The following is an 18,306-nucleotide window of genomic DNA, read 5'->3' as shown; positions in this document are numbered from 1 at the left end:
CTTTAGATAAGCCACTGTACAAGGATTACAGTCATTGGTTGCGGAAGTAGGGGCACCACTGCAGTGCATCTGGTTTATAATCTAGTCTCTTCCAGAGTGCACTCTACAAATATAGCATACTGGTAGCAGGAAAGTTAAGCCAATACTGATTACTGTTACTGTTGTTGTGGTTTGTGCCTTGCTTAACACTGACTTGCAATTTACTAGATATAGGGCCATCCAACTGCTGTGAATATTAATGCATCATAAGGAAACTTTTCTGCCTGGAGAGTTGTATTAGATGTACATTCTACCTGTCGTTGTATGCAAATATTTCCAATTCTTTCAATTTACTACAATATAAGAAACTTCTTTACTCATTACCAGACTGGCGTTAATCTTCATATATTGAGATACTGTGTGTCGAGTACATATCCTTATGTTCTCTGCGGTAAAGCAGCTACTATTAACTTAACTTGGTATGTCAGAGGGCCCGAGATCATTAATAGAGTAGAGGCAAATAACAAAAGACCCAAACTACCAAGGGGCTCCTTTCGAGGATATTGCTACATATTCAAAGTGCAGTTTAAGTTAATGATACATGTCTTCACGACTGCTAAACAACAATCATAACAGTGGTCCTCAACAAATGTGTAGTGTGCAACAAACAAGTGCTTTAGAGAGACAAAAAATACTTAGAAATTTCAGTTAAAAATGTCTTCAAACCCTTCATGAACGTTGCAACTGGTCAAGCTACAGGGACAACACTGAGCATGTTTTTAATACTAAAAATGATGATGAAATAGTAAGGTTACTCAAATGTACTTGGTATTTTGGTCACTATAGAGTACCTGTGGTCGTTGGGTTACTATTTTACCTTTCAGTATATATACGAAATATATGTAAATACATGATATATATGGGATTGATTTAACTTAAAAAGGAGAATGTTCATTTAATACAAGCTGTGATCACTTTAACAATCCAATTGTGTGGAGGAAAAATTCCTATCCCCAGATAGGATAATTATGAAAACAATTTTACCTGGAAAACTTTCTATTCTTCTTACCTAATAGATTCTACAAGAGTGCATCTTTGTGCACATTTCTACAATGCGAATGTCTCTGAAAAATAAATACATAGATTGCATCCATATTAGTAGGAAGTGGCAATAAGTAATGGTTGCCTTTGTTTAGATTTAAATAAGTAACAGCAGTGTATTTTTTTCTATCTAGAAATACCCCCCAGATATTTCATTCCGTTCCCAGTGTAATCCCTGCAGGGAATATTTTTAAAAACAAGAATGATTAAGTTTTACATATCCCCAATAGACAGCACTATAAATGTGTAAATAATACCTAAGTGTGCAAATATGCAAACTATGCTCCACAAAAATGCTTAGTGTGAATATATTGTGCACAATATATATATACACTAAGCATTTTTTTGGCACATAGTTTGTACAGTATATTTGTATATTGTTGTTATACATTTGCACAATAAAAGAGACGTATGATGAAAGCTTTTTTGGACATACTTCTCATCTGGGTTACAGGAATGCATTTATTTCTGCACTCCTGTGAGCCCGATTCTGCCGACGTCACATAGCCAGTCCAGGCTCTGCAGGGATCCAAACAATAATGTTGGCATCCACCCAGATGCCTGACCGCTTCTGCCCCCTCTACAGCCTGTCACTCCAGTGAGCCCTGGAGGGGCCGAGTAGAGAGCGATTACTGATAGCCACCCCTGACTGCTCAGTGAAGACTGAGAACTGAGTGATAGTGGTCACGTGATCACTCAGTTCTCGGTCTTAGATCCGGCAGGGGACAGCAGTGATCACTCAGTTTTGGTCTTAGAGCCGGCAGGGGCCTCCACAGCAAATTGACACATTTATAATGCTGTCTATTGGGGGATACACACGTCTTTTAACTTGCGGTTTCGCGAACATTTGAGAAAGTTTGCGGATCGTGTTCGCGAACCGTCCCATCCGATGTTCGTCCATCACTACTCATCATACAGCAAGTCCTACAGGGGACAGTGCTACACACATATATATATATATATATATATATATATATATATATATATATATATATATATCATACACATACACATACACATACACATACACACACACACACATATATATATATATATATATATATATATATATATATATATATATATATATATATATATATATATATATATATATATACACACACACACACACACACACATTTTAATCTATATACAAAAGGCGGATATAGGGAAAAATGGGGAGGATGGGGGAAAAAGACAAGTCGGGGAAGAAGAGGAAATTGGGACTTTAAATGAGACCTGTGCAATAGGGTCTCCATCCCTAATGTATACATGTAAAATAGGGGGGAACACATAGTGTTCAAAACTAAAAACGTGGGACTTTATATGAGGTGTGGCCAGTGCGTACATGATGATAAATTGGTAATACATATACAACTGCTGGTAAGCAAAGGGAGCATATGATAAATCATCACGTGTTTATTGACATATTCCATAGCACTTAAACATTTGTACATTGAGTATTAATCAAATCAAACGGGGATGTAAACAATATATACAAGGATATCATGATACAATCATAATGAATGATACATAGATTGACAAAAAATATCAACAAATAAACTATATAAAAGGTGATTGGATGCCTGCTGTACATTGGCTGTCAGTTGAAAAGGCCTCTTAAGCTCTACGCGTTTCGTGAAACATAGTTCACTTCCTCAGGAGCAGGCACATTTCGATCTCTAGAAAATATAACATGTTTGGTATAGCATCCAAAAGAAGGGTTAGGGATTGGAAAAAAATAATAAAATTAAACTTACAATAGGGTAAAACACTGCCAAAAAGGGCTGGAGGCCACCCGAAAATACGTCCATAAAGGGAAATGAGGGAGCAAGAATTCCGCACACGACCCAGGCGCAAGGTCCACATATGATAGGTGAATATCCTTTGGAGGTCATAGGGGCTGTATTGAGCTATGTTTGAGACAATAGTTAATGGTAGGGTAATCCATGTAATAATATACAGGTACAATATTAAGCCCAAAACCAGAGATAGTCTGGCATAAGATGGGCTATATGGGGAAATAAATTCAAGGATATAATGGGTAAAGGGGTAAACTGTAATAATAATGGAAAATATAATATAAAGTAAAATGCTAAACCCAAGGCCAAAGGTAATAGAAAGTGGAATGAACCCAACACCAGAAGTGTGAGAAAGAAAAGAAGCCAAGACCAATGTGTGTGACAGTGTGTCAAAGTGATGAGATAAAGGGGGGGGATGGAAAGTGTCCCATCCAAAATGGGTAAGTGAAGTGACCAATAGGCATGCTGAGAAATCCAGCAAAAGACAAGTGTAAGGAAAGGGAGAATCCCAAAATAAAGTGGAATATAAAAAGTATCCCAAAAAAAAAGAGAGAACAAAGTGAAAGGCATCTCAAGCCTACATGGAAAGGGTAACCGTGTGCTATGGAGTTACCCTTTGTATCATGATATCCTTGTATATATTGTTTACATCCCCCGTTTGATTTTATTAATACTCAATGTACAAATGTTTAAGTGCTATGGAATATGTCAATAAACACGTGATGATTTATCATATGCTCCCTTTTGCTTACCAGCAGTTGTATATGTATTACCAATTTATCATCATGTACGCACTGGCCACACCTCATATAAAGTCCCACGTTATTAGTTTTGAACACTATGTGTTCCCCCCTATTTTACATTAATCTATATACATATATGTATTTGTATAATAATATGACCAGAATAAGAGACAATAGCTTCCTGAAATTGGTCTCCAGAAGGTCTGAATTGGCATCAGGTGGGACATAGAAGATCACTTTAGTAAAAACCATGGTTTTATAATTAAGTTTTATAAGAAGTCTAAGGATTGAAAACTTCCCTCTAGATTGCAATCCCTGTGAAGGTAGAAGTATTGGTAGTATGAAATCTTCCAGCAATCCAAGGTCGGTTGAGGACTAAAACACTGGCCCCAGTTAAGTGAGTTTCTTTAAACTTAATTTTTTTATTTAAATATAGTGTAGCGAACCATTAAAACATCTGTATTAGGGGTTCTAACACCTAAACCACTTTATCCAAACATACACAGTAATAATAATAAAATAATAACGGGTATTCATTTATAAATTCTGATATGGGAATAAGTGAACAATATGAGAGTTTAAACATTTCCCATTGTCCTTGCGTGTCTTTAGAAGTGCATATCATGGGGAATTCAAGGAGTACAATATACAATGATACAAAAACTTGCAAAGATTCGGCTTAAAGGGTTTATAGTTCACTAATTATATAGAATATGTTTTATTATACACAATATAACAAAGAATGTGTGAATATGTAAAGAAAAAAACATTATAATAAAAATAATTGCTATATGTAGAACATAAAATACTAAAACATTACTAAGCTAATAGAGTCCCTTAAAGGAAATCTATGTTCAAAGCATACATTTGAATCTTATACCATCAGCATTGTAACAACAATACAATGTAATAATAGCTATTTTTGACAATGTAATATAAGCTTACTTAAAAAAACAAAATTTCATGTTGTGAATGTTGCCTGTCTACTGATTATCTCTTTCCAAAACATCCTGGATTCATTGCAAGCTTTGCAGCTTCTCCTCTGCTGTTAACTTTTGAGTTCTGAGGATTACATATCCCATAGTACTTTGCTCTCTGCAAGCAGGGATTCCTGTACTTAAAAAGTAAAAAGTGTAAATACCACGCTAACAAGAATAAGCTGCTAGCACAAACAACCGACAAAAAGGTTGTGAGAAATAGAGTATACAAAAAGTGCAGCGCTAACATTAATCTGTGAACTAGAAATGTTCACATTGCATGTGTATAAGATACATTGTGACTAGTGATGGACGAACATCGGCCGGGGCGGTTCGCGAACGCCAGCCGCAAATTTTCTCAAAAGTCAGCGGCGGGCCCCATTGACTTTAATGGGAGGCGAACTTTAAAAACCATTAGGTCATATTTGCAGCCACAAAAGACGTACTAGCTGTGCACAAATAGTCCCAGCACATGGACAATGTCATAACAGAAGTATTGCAATTGAAAAAGTTGCCCTAATTTTTTTACAGCAAAAAATATATATATTTTTTTTTTTCATAAATCAGCCAGAACTGACAGCAGCCGGTAAATACATTGTCTAATACATATAGGGTCCATTCACACATCTGAAAGCCGATCTCTAACTGCCTCTACAGCAACCACATGATACCTCTCCCTAAGCTCAAAAGATACTAGACCTATACCGAAATACCAGCCCTGAGAAGGACTTTTGTGGACATTGACAGAGCGATTTGTGACTGCAGCCGATCTCTAACTGCCCCTAAAGCAAACACTGGATACCTGTCCCTAACCTGAAAAGAGACTGTAGAAGGCCTATACCAAAATACCAGCCCTGGAAAGGACTTTTGTGGATCTTCACAGCGCTATATGTGTCTAGCAAACTCTCCCTGATGAGCACAGCAGACCTCTCCCTACACTGGCAGAAAACAGAATTTGAAATGGCCGCCAGATCAAGTCTATTTATAGGGTAGGGGGACTGTCCATGTGCTGGAATGTTACAATTGGCTGTCCCGTTCCACCTGACGGCTGTATCACGGGTCAAAGTTCTCACCAATGTAAACAAATATGGCCGCCACGAACGACGCCATGTGTCCGAGAATTTGGCGGGTAGCGAACAAGCAAATATGTAAAGAAATCAGGTGCGCTGCCCTAGTGCATATGTGCAACATACAAAAATGATGCAGACAAATAAACCAAAAATGCAATAATAATGCAAAAAAATGAAAACGTATGCAGTTCGTGTAAAACAAAAAATGTCCAGAAGGTGACTAGTGATACACCAATGTGCAATAAACGTCCATGTTATAAGTCCATAAATAAAGTGCAAAAAATGGTGACATAAACTTCCAGCTTGGGGAAAGGTAAACTGTGATTGGAAGGTGCAAAGTCCCACCACCAGCTTGGCCTCTAACCAGAAGTTAAACGTTAAGGGCATATATGAATATGACTGCTCCAAAGGTCATGCAGCCAGGTAGAAAAGTTCCCAGAAATACAGAAGGCACTCTGACACACTCGTGCTCCCTAGACTCTTACCGGACAAAAGCCAAACAAGAAGCCTGGTTCTATGGTGATGAGTGGTCCTGCCGGGGGTTACTGGACTCTAGGATGGCTGATGTAGTTGCTTGTGTCCAAGAGGAACAGACCCAGTCAGAAAGCCTGACGAAAGAAGATCCTGCCAAAGGTGAATAGACTCTGATTGGCTGCTGTAACTCCTTAGTCTGGTTGACCTCAATAATAGGGGACACAACAGAGGGGACCGCAATAGTGCATTACCAACAGTAGATATTTATTAAAAACAAATGGTTGCACTTACAGTTGTGAAGACAATAATAGCGAGTTCCCTCACGGAGGAGCTGTATGGCGGGGTCCGCCTGCAGTGCGGACCGCTGCCTGGTCTAGATGTGATGATGCGGCGCCTCCTCTCTGACACGTTTCTCCCGATAGGGCATCCACTTAGATAGGAGGCAGAGCCAGCACCATCACTACCGCCATTATATATGCCCTGTAGCAAGTACTTCCGGGGTTCGGGACCCTCCCCTTCTTACCTGTAGACTGGCCACTTATCATACTCTTTAATAGCAATGTCCAAATCAACCAAAAGGGGATAAGGGGACTCTTGGGCATCGCCAAATATTGTTATGATGTGTGGCTACAGTCTGGAAGGTCGGGATGTCCACCGAAAGTACTTGCTTTGTTTACTTCCTGTCGTCTCATATCTATGATGCTGCTTCCTGTGCTGATGACAAGGGCATTTCCTGTGTAAGCAGGAAATGATGCTGCTTCCTGTGCTGATGACAAGGGCATTTCCTGTGTAAGCAGAGTATGTATTCCTCTCCCGCACAGGCATAACAGCCAATAGGAAGAGGAAGAGGACGATCTCCACCTACTACTTAATATACAGAATATTGTTATGCCGCATATCCTCTCAAACTTTCATATCATTGCAGCAAAATAGATAGGAGCCTTGAGGAACATTGAAAAACATTAAAACATACAAACTTTTAATTCCATTGAATTGACCGGGCTACTTAACCCTTTCTAGTGTATGATGGTGTATAATGCTTTTATAAAAAATCATAAAAAAGCTGTGGGGTAACTACTAAGCTCCCCACCAGCTTAGGTGTATTAAAACACGGAATTCTGAAAGAAAAATGTATAAAAATTCCTACCAAAAGTGGAATTGGAATTAAAATAGTATACTCAAAAAATAAATTAAATTAAAAAGGAGGAAAAAGTTTTTTGATTGGAATTTGTTCAAAACTAGCTATTAGAATGTGGAAGAAGATCCTAGTCACAAATATTGTAGCTCCATGCAGAGACCCACACACTTCTAACTAATAAAGGAAACATGAAGGAAATGGGTCAAATTTCCAGTAAAGGGAGCATGGGACATAAATGTCAGCTGTTATTAATAAACGCATTTATGTCCCATTCAATGTTGTGTCCTAGGGGCTTGCAACTTCTGAGTTCATAGATCCAGAAGGTTTCCCTTCTGGAAATTGCAAAGTTTACCGCGAACCGACCGCCGGGCGAACCGCAAGGCCATCTCTAATTGTGACAACCTAAGAACAAAGTCCCATAAATTAATATAATGATGTATACAAATTAAGTAGATATCACAAAATAAATAAAATGAAAATAAGTCCCATGTAATTAACCGGTTGCCGACCGCCGCACGACTATATACTGCGGCGGTCAGCCCCGGCCAGGCAAAGTGACGTAGCGATACGTCACTAGCCTTCGCCGCTCTGGTGCGCGCGCACGCGCACCCGCGGTCCCGCCGATGACTCGATTGGGGTCAGAACCGATCAGTCATCAGGTCCAGGCCAATAATTTTTGGTCTGGACCTGTTGATCGGTCCTGCCCAATCAGATCACCCTCTAAGCCTGTGAAATGTAAACACAGGCTTAGAGGAGATGTGCCCTCCCCTCACAACGGTCTTTTTGGATCCAGCGTGAGAGGAGAGCACTTCTAACTGTGAGTAATTGCACCAAGCACACCACACACAGCTAGATAGGCACATTTCACCCCCGATCGCCCCCCCCAATTAACCCCTACAGCACCTGACACAACACACACTATATACAGCATATAGCATTTACCTATATACCTGTATAAGTGTGATTTGTGAACAGGTGTAGCACTTGCGACCCCCCCTTTACCACTCAAATTACCCCCCACCCCCCCTAATAAAGATTTAACCCACTGATCCCCCCTGACCCCCTCCTGATCACCGCCGTTAACCCCTACACCCTCTGTCACATCAGCACTAATACAAACGTAATATACTGTGTTTTTGTATTTTTGTATTAGTGTGATTGTGATCAGAATTAGCGCAGGCGACTAAGTTTGTGTCCCAAGGAGGTTTAGGGTCCCCGCCACCCGCCCAATAAAGATTTAATCCCCTGATCCCCCCTGATCACCCCTACACCCCCTGCCACAACACACTGTATACAGTATATAGCATTTTCTATATACCCGTATAAGTGTGACTTGTGACCAGGTTTAGCGCTTGCCACCGTTCCTTTTATCCTTAGGATACCCGCCAGCCCCTTCCAATAAAGATTTAAACCCCTGATCCCTCCCTGATCACATCCCGTTAACCCCTACACCCTCTGTCACATTAGCACTAATACACACATAATATACTGTTTTTACTGTATTTTGTATTGGTGTCATTGTGACTTGAGGTTGCGCTAGCTAGCTAGTTTCTTTCCCAAAGGAGGTTTAGGGTCCCCGCCACCCCCCCCCCCCCCCAGATCCCCGGCGCATAGTTTAGAAGTAACCGCTTGATTACCACACACGCACGCACGCACGCACATACACTTCCATTTCTAGTATAGTGTTTGAACAGATCAATATCTGATCTGATCAGAGCTATACTAGCGCCCCCATAGTTTAGGGTTCCCAAAACGCGGTGTTTGCACGATCAGCACTGATTCCGGCCAGCACCTGCGTTTAACCCTTTCACCCAGGTAAGTGTAGTAATCAATAGATTACTGTCACTTACAAAAAAACACAAGACACAAAACCGCTGTGTTAGCAGAGTCAGGCCTGATCCCTGCTAGCATTAGCAGTTTTTTTGGTAGCGCCTGAAATAGTCTTCGACAACCAGGTGCTTTTATTACCTGTGAGTCGCATCACTGTACGGGTAAATTTAGTTACCAAAATGTCTAAACGTTTGTACAGTGATGAAGCTATTTACAGTATAATGACCATGTCAGGTGAGAGCGATGGGGAAGCCTCACCGGCAGAATCAGGGTCAGTATATGAACCAGATGACAGCAGCGGCTCCCTGACAGATAGCTCCGACGACAGATTGGTCCCTGTTAGACCCAGGCGTACCCGACTCCATTCTGGAGTTGTTGAGATGCAGGAATCGCAGGGTGCTCGTATGGAGCAGAGTGTGGTTACTAGTGCCGCTCATTTTTCTGGCGACCTGGCAAGCGCCAGCGGCCTAGTACACCCTGGACCTAGTACAACCAGCACTGCAGTAACACCTGGTGACGTGGCGAGTCCCCTAAGTGCAGTTGAAGCTGGTGCGGTGGCTAGCACAAGTAGTGGCCCGCAGCCACCGCGTATTCGAAGACAGGCCCGTAGAGCCCATAGTGCCCTCCCTGATGCGCTGGCATATCCCAATTGGTAACCCACTGATTCTACAGCGCCAGTACTTCACCCATTCACTGCCCAACCTGGAATCCACGTGGAGACAGCTGGTTTTACGCCCCTGAACTTTTTTGAGCTGTTCTTCACGGAAGATCTTTTCAGATCTATTGTGGATCAATCAAATTTACATGTATATGCTCAACAATTTATCGCCGCCAACCCAAATTCGCACCTTGCCAGAAAATTCGGCTGGAAACCTATAACGGTTTCCGAATTTAAAATCTTTCTGGGCCTTTCCCTCCACATGGGCATAACTAAACAAAGTGAATTGCGGCTATATTGGTCCACTAGCCCAGCTCACCATACGCGCATGTACTCTGCCTCCATGTCCAGGGGGAGATACGAGCAAATTCTGCGATTTATGCATTTCAGCGACAATGAAATCTGTCGTCCCCGGGGAGACCCTGCATACGATCGGCTCCACAAAATTCGGCCCCTCATAGACCACTTCAATCAGCGGTTTGCAGCCTTGTTTACCCCCGAACAAGTTGTCTGCATTGACGAGTCCCTGATTAAATTTACTGGCCGTCTTGCTATCAAACAGTACCTCCCCAGCAAGCGTGCCAGATACGGGGTCAAGTTGTATAAGCTCTGTGACAGGGCCACAGGCTATACAGTTAATTTCCGTGTCTATGAGGGAAAAGATAGCACTGTGGAGCCCCCGAACTGCCCAGACTACATAGGGAGCAGCGGTAAGATTGTTTGGGACTTGGTGTCACCCTTATCCGGAAAGGGGTACCATTTGTACGTGGACAATTTTTACACAAGCGTGCCACTATTTAGTCACCTGCTTGATTTACAAATTGGCGCATGTGGCACCGTGCGACCTAATCGCCGGGGCTTCCCCCAACGGCTTGTAAATTCCCGTCTTAGTCGGGGGGCGAGAGCCTGCTTGAAAACGGACAAATTGCTTGCGGTGAAGTGGAAGGATACACGGGATGTTTATGTTCTGTCCTCACTTCACGCAGACACGACAGTCCAAATCCCTATGGCAACTGGCGTTATGGAGAAACCCCTCTGTGTCCACGAATATAACCTTAACATGGGAGGGGTGGACCTTAACGACCAGCTTTTGGCGCCGTATTTAGTTGCCCGTAAAGCCAGACGCTGGTACAAAAAAGTGTCTGTTTACCTTTTCCAATTGGCTATGCTGAACGCCTTTGTCCTATACAGGGCATCAGGACGAACTGGACCCTTCCGGGAATTCCAGGAAGCGGTCATCCTTGCCTACCTGTACCCAGGAGGCATGCCTGCCCAACTTCCCCTTCCAGATGCAGTGAGCCGGCTGCATGAGAGGCATTTTCCTTATGCCCTCCCGAGTACCCCTACCCAAATACGACCCCAAAGACGATGTCGTGTCTGTAGCAGGCGCGTATTTAGGCGTGACACCCGTTATTATTGTCCCAAATGTCCTGACCAACCTGGTCTCTGCATCGGGGAATGTTTTGAGCGCTACCATACACTAGTGGAGTATTAGTGTAGGGTACAGCACGACACAGTGTAGGGCACACAAACACAGGGTCTCGAAGGATGTTGGATGTCCATCGACATTTTGAGAGACCCAAGCTGGAAGAGAAGATCGCAGAAGATCGCAGTCCCTCCCAAATCAAGAAATAAAGGAACAGTTAGAAAGAAAAATAAAAGGATCCAAAAACTGTTGTTGTGTCAGTAATTTTATATGTCCTTCTACTCTTCTTACTGTACTTTTAAATGTCCTTTGTTTGTTTTTTCATTCTTTTGTGACCTGTTTCTCTTGCAGGTACTCGTCGGCTACCACGCATTGATTTTATATATTCTGACACAAACAGCGTTTGCGCTCAGCATATATGGATACCTTTGCTGATAGCAGCTGTGGTGATTTTCTGATTTCAGCACTGCAGTTAAAATCCTATTTTGGTATACGTGGATAGTGTCGTGTATACCCATCATTAAATTCAGTGGGTGGTTGTTTGGGCGGTTAATGATGAGTAATACTACGCATTATTCCTGTGCTGGTTTCTGATAGGTTCTCTTTTTTTCCATTCAGCCCACAGGCTGCATGAAAAAAAAAAAACCTATATGCCAAACAAGGACCAGCAATGTACTGGTACGTTGCTGGACTTTGAGTGGTTGTACCAGGATGATGCCTGCAGATTTAGGCATCATCTTGGTATCGTTTTTTACAGCCAGCGGTCGGCTAACATGTAAAAGCAATCCTAGCAGGTAATTGGCCGCTAGACTGCTTTTACATGCAGTGGGAGGGGCCTCCCCCCCCACCGCCGCCTTCCGCAGCCTTCCGTGGTTTTTCTCGGGCTCTCCTGTCCCACCGGTTAACCCGAGAGTGCAGCCGGTGGTTCAGTTATCTAACCATAGAGCTAATTGAAGATTAGAATGGCTCCAATCATCTCTATGGCCTAAGATGCCGGAGGCTACGAGCATTTCATGACTTCTTTTTCGCCAGAAATAAACAGGGCCATTGGGAAATTGGGAAAGTATTTTATCACACCAATTTTGGCGTGGTCAGATGCGTTAAGGTCAGAGGAGAGATCTAGAGTATAAAAGACCCCAATTTTTTTTAAAAAGAGTACCTGTCACTACCGATTGCTATCATAGGGGATATCTAAATTCACTGTGATAACAATAAAAATGATTTAAAAAAAAAAATTAAAGGAAAGGTGTCAAAATAACATAAAAAAGCAAAAAAAAAAAAAAAAAATCGAGCCCCCCCCCCTTTCCCCCCGTGCTTGCGCGCAATGGCACACGCAAGCGTTGGTCTAGTGTCATATGTAAACCGCAATTTCAGCATGCATGTGAGGTATCGCCGCGATCGCCAGATCGAGTGCAGTAATTCTTGCAGTAGACCTCCTCTGTAAGTCTAAAGTGGTAACCTGTAGAGACTTTTAAAGGTTTTTAAAAATGTACGTACGTTGTTGCCGCTGCGCAGGCGTGCGCAATTTTTAAAGCGTTTGGAAAATCTGTGCGCAAATACCGTGTGACAAAAAAATTTGCAACATCCACCATTTTATTCTATAGGGCCTCTGCTTTAAAGAAATATATAATGTTTGGGGGTTCAAAGTAATTTTCTAGTAAAAAAAAAATATTTTTTCATGTAAACAAAAAGGCACAGAAAAGGCTTGGTTTTCAAGTGGTTAGAAGAGTGGGTGATGTGTGGATAAGATTGAGCATAAAATGCCGGGACAGTTCAAACACCCCCCAAATGACCCCTTTTTGAAAAGTAGACACCCAAAGCTATTTGCTGAGAGGCATGGTGAGTCCATGGAATATTTTATATTTTGCTGTGTCGGGAAAATTATTATTTCTTTTTTTTTTGTTGTTGTTTTACAGAAAGTTGTCACTAAATGATATATTGCTCACACATGCCATGTGTATATGTGAATTGACACCCCAAAATACATTCTGCTGCTTCTCCTGAGTACAGGGATACCCCATGTGTGAGACTTTTTGGCAGCCTAGCTGTGTACGCGACCCCGACAACCAGTCCACATCTTCAGGTTTTCTAATGGCGTAAATTGCTGATTTTACCCCTGACAACCCGTCACAGTTTCAGAGGCCCTGAAATTTCAAGATAGCACAAAACCCCCCCAAATGACCCCATTTTGCAAAGTAGACACTCCAAGCTATTGGCTGAGAAGCATGGTGAGTCCATGGAATAGTTTATATTTTGCCACAAGTTTAGGGAAAATCATTTTTTTTTTTTTTTTTTTTTTACACAAAGTTGTCAGTAAATGATATAATGCTCACACATTCCATGGGTATATGTGAAATGACACCCCAAAATACATTCTGCTGCTTCTCCTGAGTACAGGGATACCCCATGTGTGAGACTTTTTGCCAGTCTAGCCGCGTACAGGACCCGGAAAACCAATCTGCACCTTCTGGCTTTCTAAGGGCGTAAATTGTTGATCTCACTCCTTACTACCTATCACACTTTTGAAGTCCATAAAAGGCCAAGATGGCACAAAACCCCCCCCCCCCCAAATGACCCCATTTTGCAAAGTAGACACTCCAATCTATTTGCTGAGAGGCATGGTGAGTATTTTGCAGCTCTCATTTTTTTTGGAAAATGAAGAAAAAACAGGAAAATGCATTTTTTTCCTCTTTTTTCAAATTCCAAAACTTTGTGACAAAAAGTGAGATCTGCAAAACACTCAACATGCCTCTCTGCAAATAGCTCAGGGTGTCTACTTTCCAAAATGGGGTCATTTGGGGGGGTTTTGTGCTATCTTGGAATTTTAGGGCCTCCGAAACTGTGATAGGTAGTCAGGAGTGAAATCAACAATTTACGCCCTTGGAAAGCCTAAAAGTGGAGGTTGGTTTTCGGGGTCCTGTACTCGGCTAGACTGCAAAAAAGTCTCACACATGGGGTATCCCTGTACTCAGGAGAAGCAGCAGAATGTATTTTGGGGTGTCATTTCACATATACCCATGGCATGTGTGAGCAATATATCATTTACTGACAGCTTTGTGTAAAAAAAAAAATATATATATATATATATATATATATATATATATTTCCCGGAACTTGTGGCAAAATATAAAATATTCCATGGACTCACCATGCCTCTCAGCAAACAGCTTGGGGTGTCTACTTTCCAAAATGGGGTCATTTGGGGGGGGGGGGGTTTGTGCTATCTTGGAATTTTAGGGCCTCCGAAACTGTGATAGGTAGTCAGGAGTGTAATCAACAATTTACGCCCTTGGAAAGCCTGAAAGTGGAGGTTGGTTTTCGGGGTCCTGTACTCAGCTAGACTGCAAAAAAGTCTCACACATGGGGTATCCCTGTACTCAGGAGAAGCAGCAGAATGTATTTTGGGGTGTCATTTCACATATACCCATGGCATGTGTGAGCAATATATCATTTACTGACAGCTTTGTGTAAAAAAAAAAAAAAAATATATATATATATATATATATATTTCCCGGAACTTGTGGCAAAATATAAAATATTCCATGGACTCACCATGCCTCTCAGCAAATAGCTTGGGGTGTCTACTTTCCAAAATGGGGTCATTTTGGGGGGTTTTGTGCTATCTTGGAATTTTAGGGCCTCCGAAACTGCGACAGGTAGTGCAGAGGTGACATGAACAATTTACGCCATTAGAAAACCTGAGAGTGTTGATTGGTTTTTGCGGTCCTGTACACAGCTAGGCTCCCAAAAAGTCTCACACATGGCGCATCCCCATACTCAGGAGAAGCGGCAGAATGTATTTTGGGGTGTCATTCCACATATACCCATGTCATGTGTGAGAAATTTATCTTTTAGTGACAACGTTGTGTAAAAAAAAAGTAATTTTCCCGAAACTTGTGGCAAAATATAAAATATTCCATGGACTCACCATGCCTCTCAGCAAACAGCTTGGGGTGTCTACTTTCCAAAATGGGGTCATTTGGGGGGGTTTTGTGGTATCTTGACATTTCAGGGCCTCCTAAACCGTTATAGGTAGTGAGAAACTGCAATGAAAAATGTACGCCCTTTGAAATTCTGATGGTGGTGATTTGTTTTCTGGCTCCCGTACACAGCTACGCTCCCAAAAAGTCTCACATATGTGGTATCCCTGTACTCAGGAGAAGCAGCAGGATATATTTTTGGGTGTAATTACACATATACCCATGGCATGTGTGAGCAATATATCATTTCAATGACAACTTTGTGTAAAAAAAAAAGTCATTTTTCAAACACCTGTGACAAAAAAATAAAATATTCAATGAGCTCAACATGCCTCTCAGAACATTCCTTAGGATGTCTACTTTCCAAAAAGTGGTAGTTTGGGGGGGTTTTGTACTGCCCCGCCATTTTAGCATTTCATGAAATGAGATAGGCAGTCAGAAATTAAAGCTTCGTAAATTTCAGTATTTACACCATAGTTTGTAGACGCTATAACTTTTGCGCAAACCAATAAAAATACACTCATTGATTTTTTTTTTTGTCAAAGACATGTAGTTAAATATATTTTGGCCAAAAAAAATTACATAAATTGAGTATATTGGATATTTTTTAAAAGACAAAGTTGAAAATGTCATTTTTTTTGCAAAATTATCGCTCTTTTTTATTAATATCGCAAAAAATAAAAAGCGCAGAGGTGATCAAATAACGAAGGAGTGGCTTCACAACAGCTCCATGACTGTTCTTGAATGGCCCAGCCAGAGCCCTGACTTAAACCCACTTGAGCATCTCTGGAGAGACCTAAAAATGGCTGTCCACCAACGTTTACCATCCAACCTGACAGAACTGGAGAGGATCTGCAAGGAGGAATGGCAGAGGATCCCCAAATCCAGGTGTGAAAGACTTGTTGCATCTTTCCCAAAAAGACTCCTGGCTGTATTAGATCAAAAGGGGGCTTCTACTAAATACTGAGCAAAGGGTCTGAATACTTAGGACCATGTGATATTTCAGTTTTTCTTTTTTAATAAATCTGCAACAATGTCAACAATTCTGTGTTTTTCTGTCAGTATGGGGTGCTATGTGTACATTCATGAGGAAGAAGAATGAACCTAAATGATTTTAGCAAATGGCTGCAATATAACAAAGAGTGAAAAATTTAAGGGGGTCTGAATACTTTCCCTACCCACTGTATATACGCTTACCAAATCGCATTGACCTGTATTGCCATATAACAAAAAGGTCAAATGAGCATGGCAAACTGAATCTTGGATTCCTCTAGACTGGATGTTCACCGTGGATGTTCCCAGAAGGTCACAATCAAAGTGGAGGGGGAAGGATGAGTCCCTCATTCACCAAACCATGTAAATAAGCCAAAGAGAAGTACATGATGTAAAACTGCTACAAAAGTTTATTTAAAAGCAGATATGCACTTACAAGCATCCACCACAAAAACACCAAACTAGTAGTCAAGACAGGCCGCCTATGATGAGATTCTGATGCGTTTCGTTACAGCGAACATTCTCAAAAGATATTGCCTCATCCTGTATGCTATAAGGCATTATAGGTTCATGCGATTTGGTAAGCGCATATATACATTTTACATTTTCATCTGGTGACGGGACCTAAATATTGTTCTGAAGATCTTCACTACTGTTGGATCCTACATGGCCTCTGTGTGGATTGTACTTGCCTAGCTTTTTTAACCTGTATGCTATACAGTATTACGGGTTCATGCGATTTGGTGAGCGCATATATTAATTACTCTATCTGGTGACGGGATTTGATTACCACCTCTATCCCCTTTACTGGGTTCTACATTTGATTTATGGATTGAGTAGGATTTTTGCACATCAGTCTGTTGATTTGCTCATGAATGCATGTAAGTGCATGTCTGCTTTTAATTAAATTTTTGTAGCAGTTTTACACTATGTATTCCTTTCTGGACTTTTTACATGCCTGTGGCGAATGAGGGACTTATCCTTCCCCTTCTCCTTTGACTGTGAATCCAAGAGAACAACGTCTGGCGACATCCGCTTCAGAGAAATTCAGCATTTGCGTTCAACAGCTTATCTGAACTGTTTGCCATATGGCATTATAGGTCCATGTGATTTGGTAAGCGCATTTATATATTCTACTATATCTGGTGGTGTGATTTGATTATTACCTTGACCATCTGCATCTCTGTGGGACTCTACATTCCTTTTCATGAGGATTATGTGTGCTAAGTCTACTTGACCTGTATGCTATATTCCTGTACTTACCCTGCCTCCTGAATCTCTCTCTGTCAGCAGATCTGTAGTTTAGGAAGCAGGCTCTGTTAAATGTGTGACACAGCATTGCTTACCCACAGGACATACCGAATACACATCACAGAATTCAGGAAAGTAAATGTGTTGGACTATTCACAAAGTAAGTTTAGTGCTACCCCCAGAAGAGCCACTGAACTGTTTTATGATTTCTTTTCACACCTGAAGATGACACACTTTGCTTGCTCACCCAGCACTTACCGACACATAGTAAGGTATTTTAAAGAAATAATTAGGCCAATCATAGCCTAAAAGAAGAGAGAATTAGCAAGTGAACGTATACAAATAAACAATATGAAAATATTGTTACTAGAGATATAGTTAAAATCCTGCTGTACTCTGCCTATCATTAATTAACAGACCTGCATTGCTTTTACCTAGCAACAGTATATAAAGATAGTCCTAATTTGCTAAAACAGCCTCTGTTTTATCCGTTGGCTAGTGAATAATGAAAAGGAAAGAGAAACATTGGCTGACAAAGTTGGATCTCTTGAAGAAAGCACAACAATGCCCAGCAGACAACAGATTATTTGTGCAATGTTAAGCCCCGTACAGACGTAACGATCGTCGTCATACAAACGTTCGTCTTTTCTCCCCGGGATGTCGGTGTCTGTTGAAAAGTGCAAAGACTGCCCAAGAATTTTGTCCGCCAACTACAGCCGACTGCAGAAGTGATGTCATGTAATGGTTAACTTTTACGGTGTTTTTTATTTTCTGAGCATGCCCAGTCTTGCAAATCTGCGGTCTGTCGGCCGAATTCTGTACTGACTGGCGAACAATCGTCCGTTCTGGTGTCGGCATACAAAAATTTTAATGTTTGCAAGAAA

The sequence above is a fragment of the Pelophylax lessonae genome, assembly GCF_965119305.1.
Source record: "Pelophylax lessonae genome assembly, chromosome: 7".
NCBI lineage: Eukaryota > Metazoa > Chordata > Amphibia > Anura > Ranidae > Pelophylax > Pelophylax lessonae.
The sequence above is the reverse complement of the archived record's forward strand: the minus strand, read 5'-3'. Positions refer to the sequence as shown.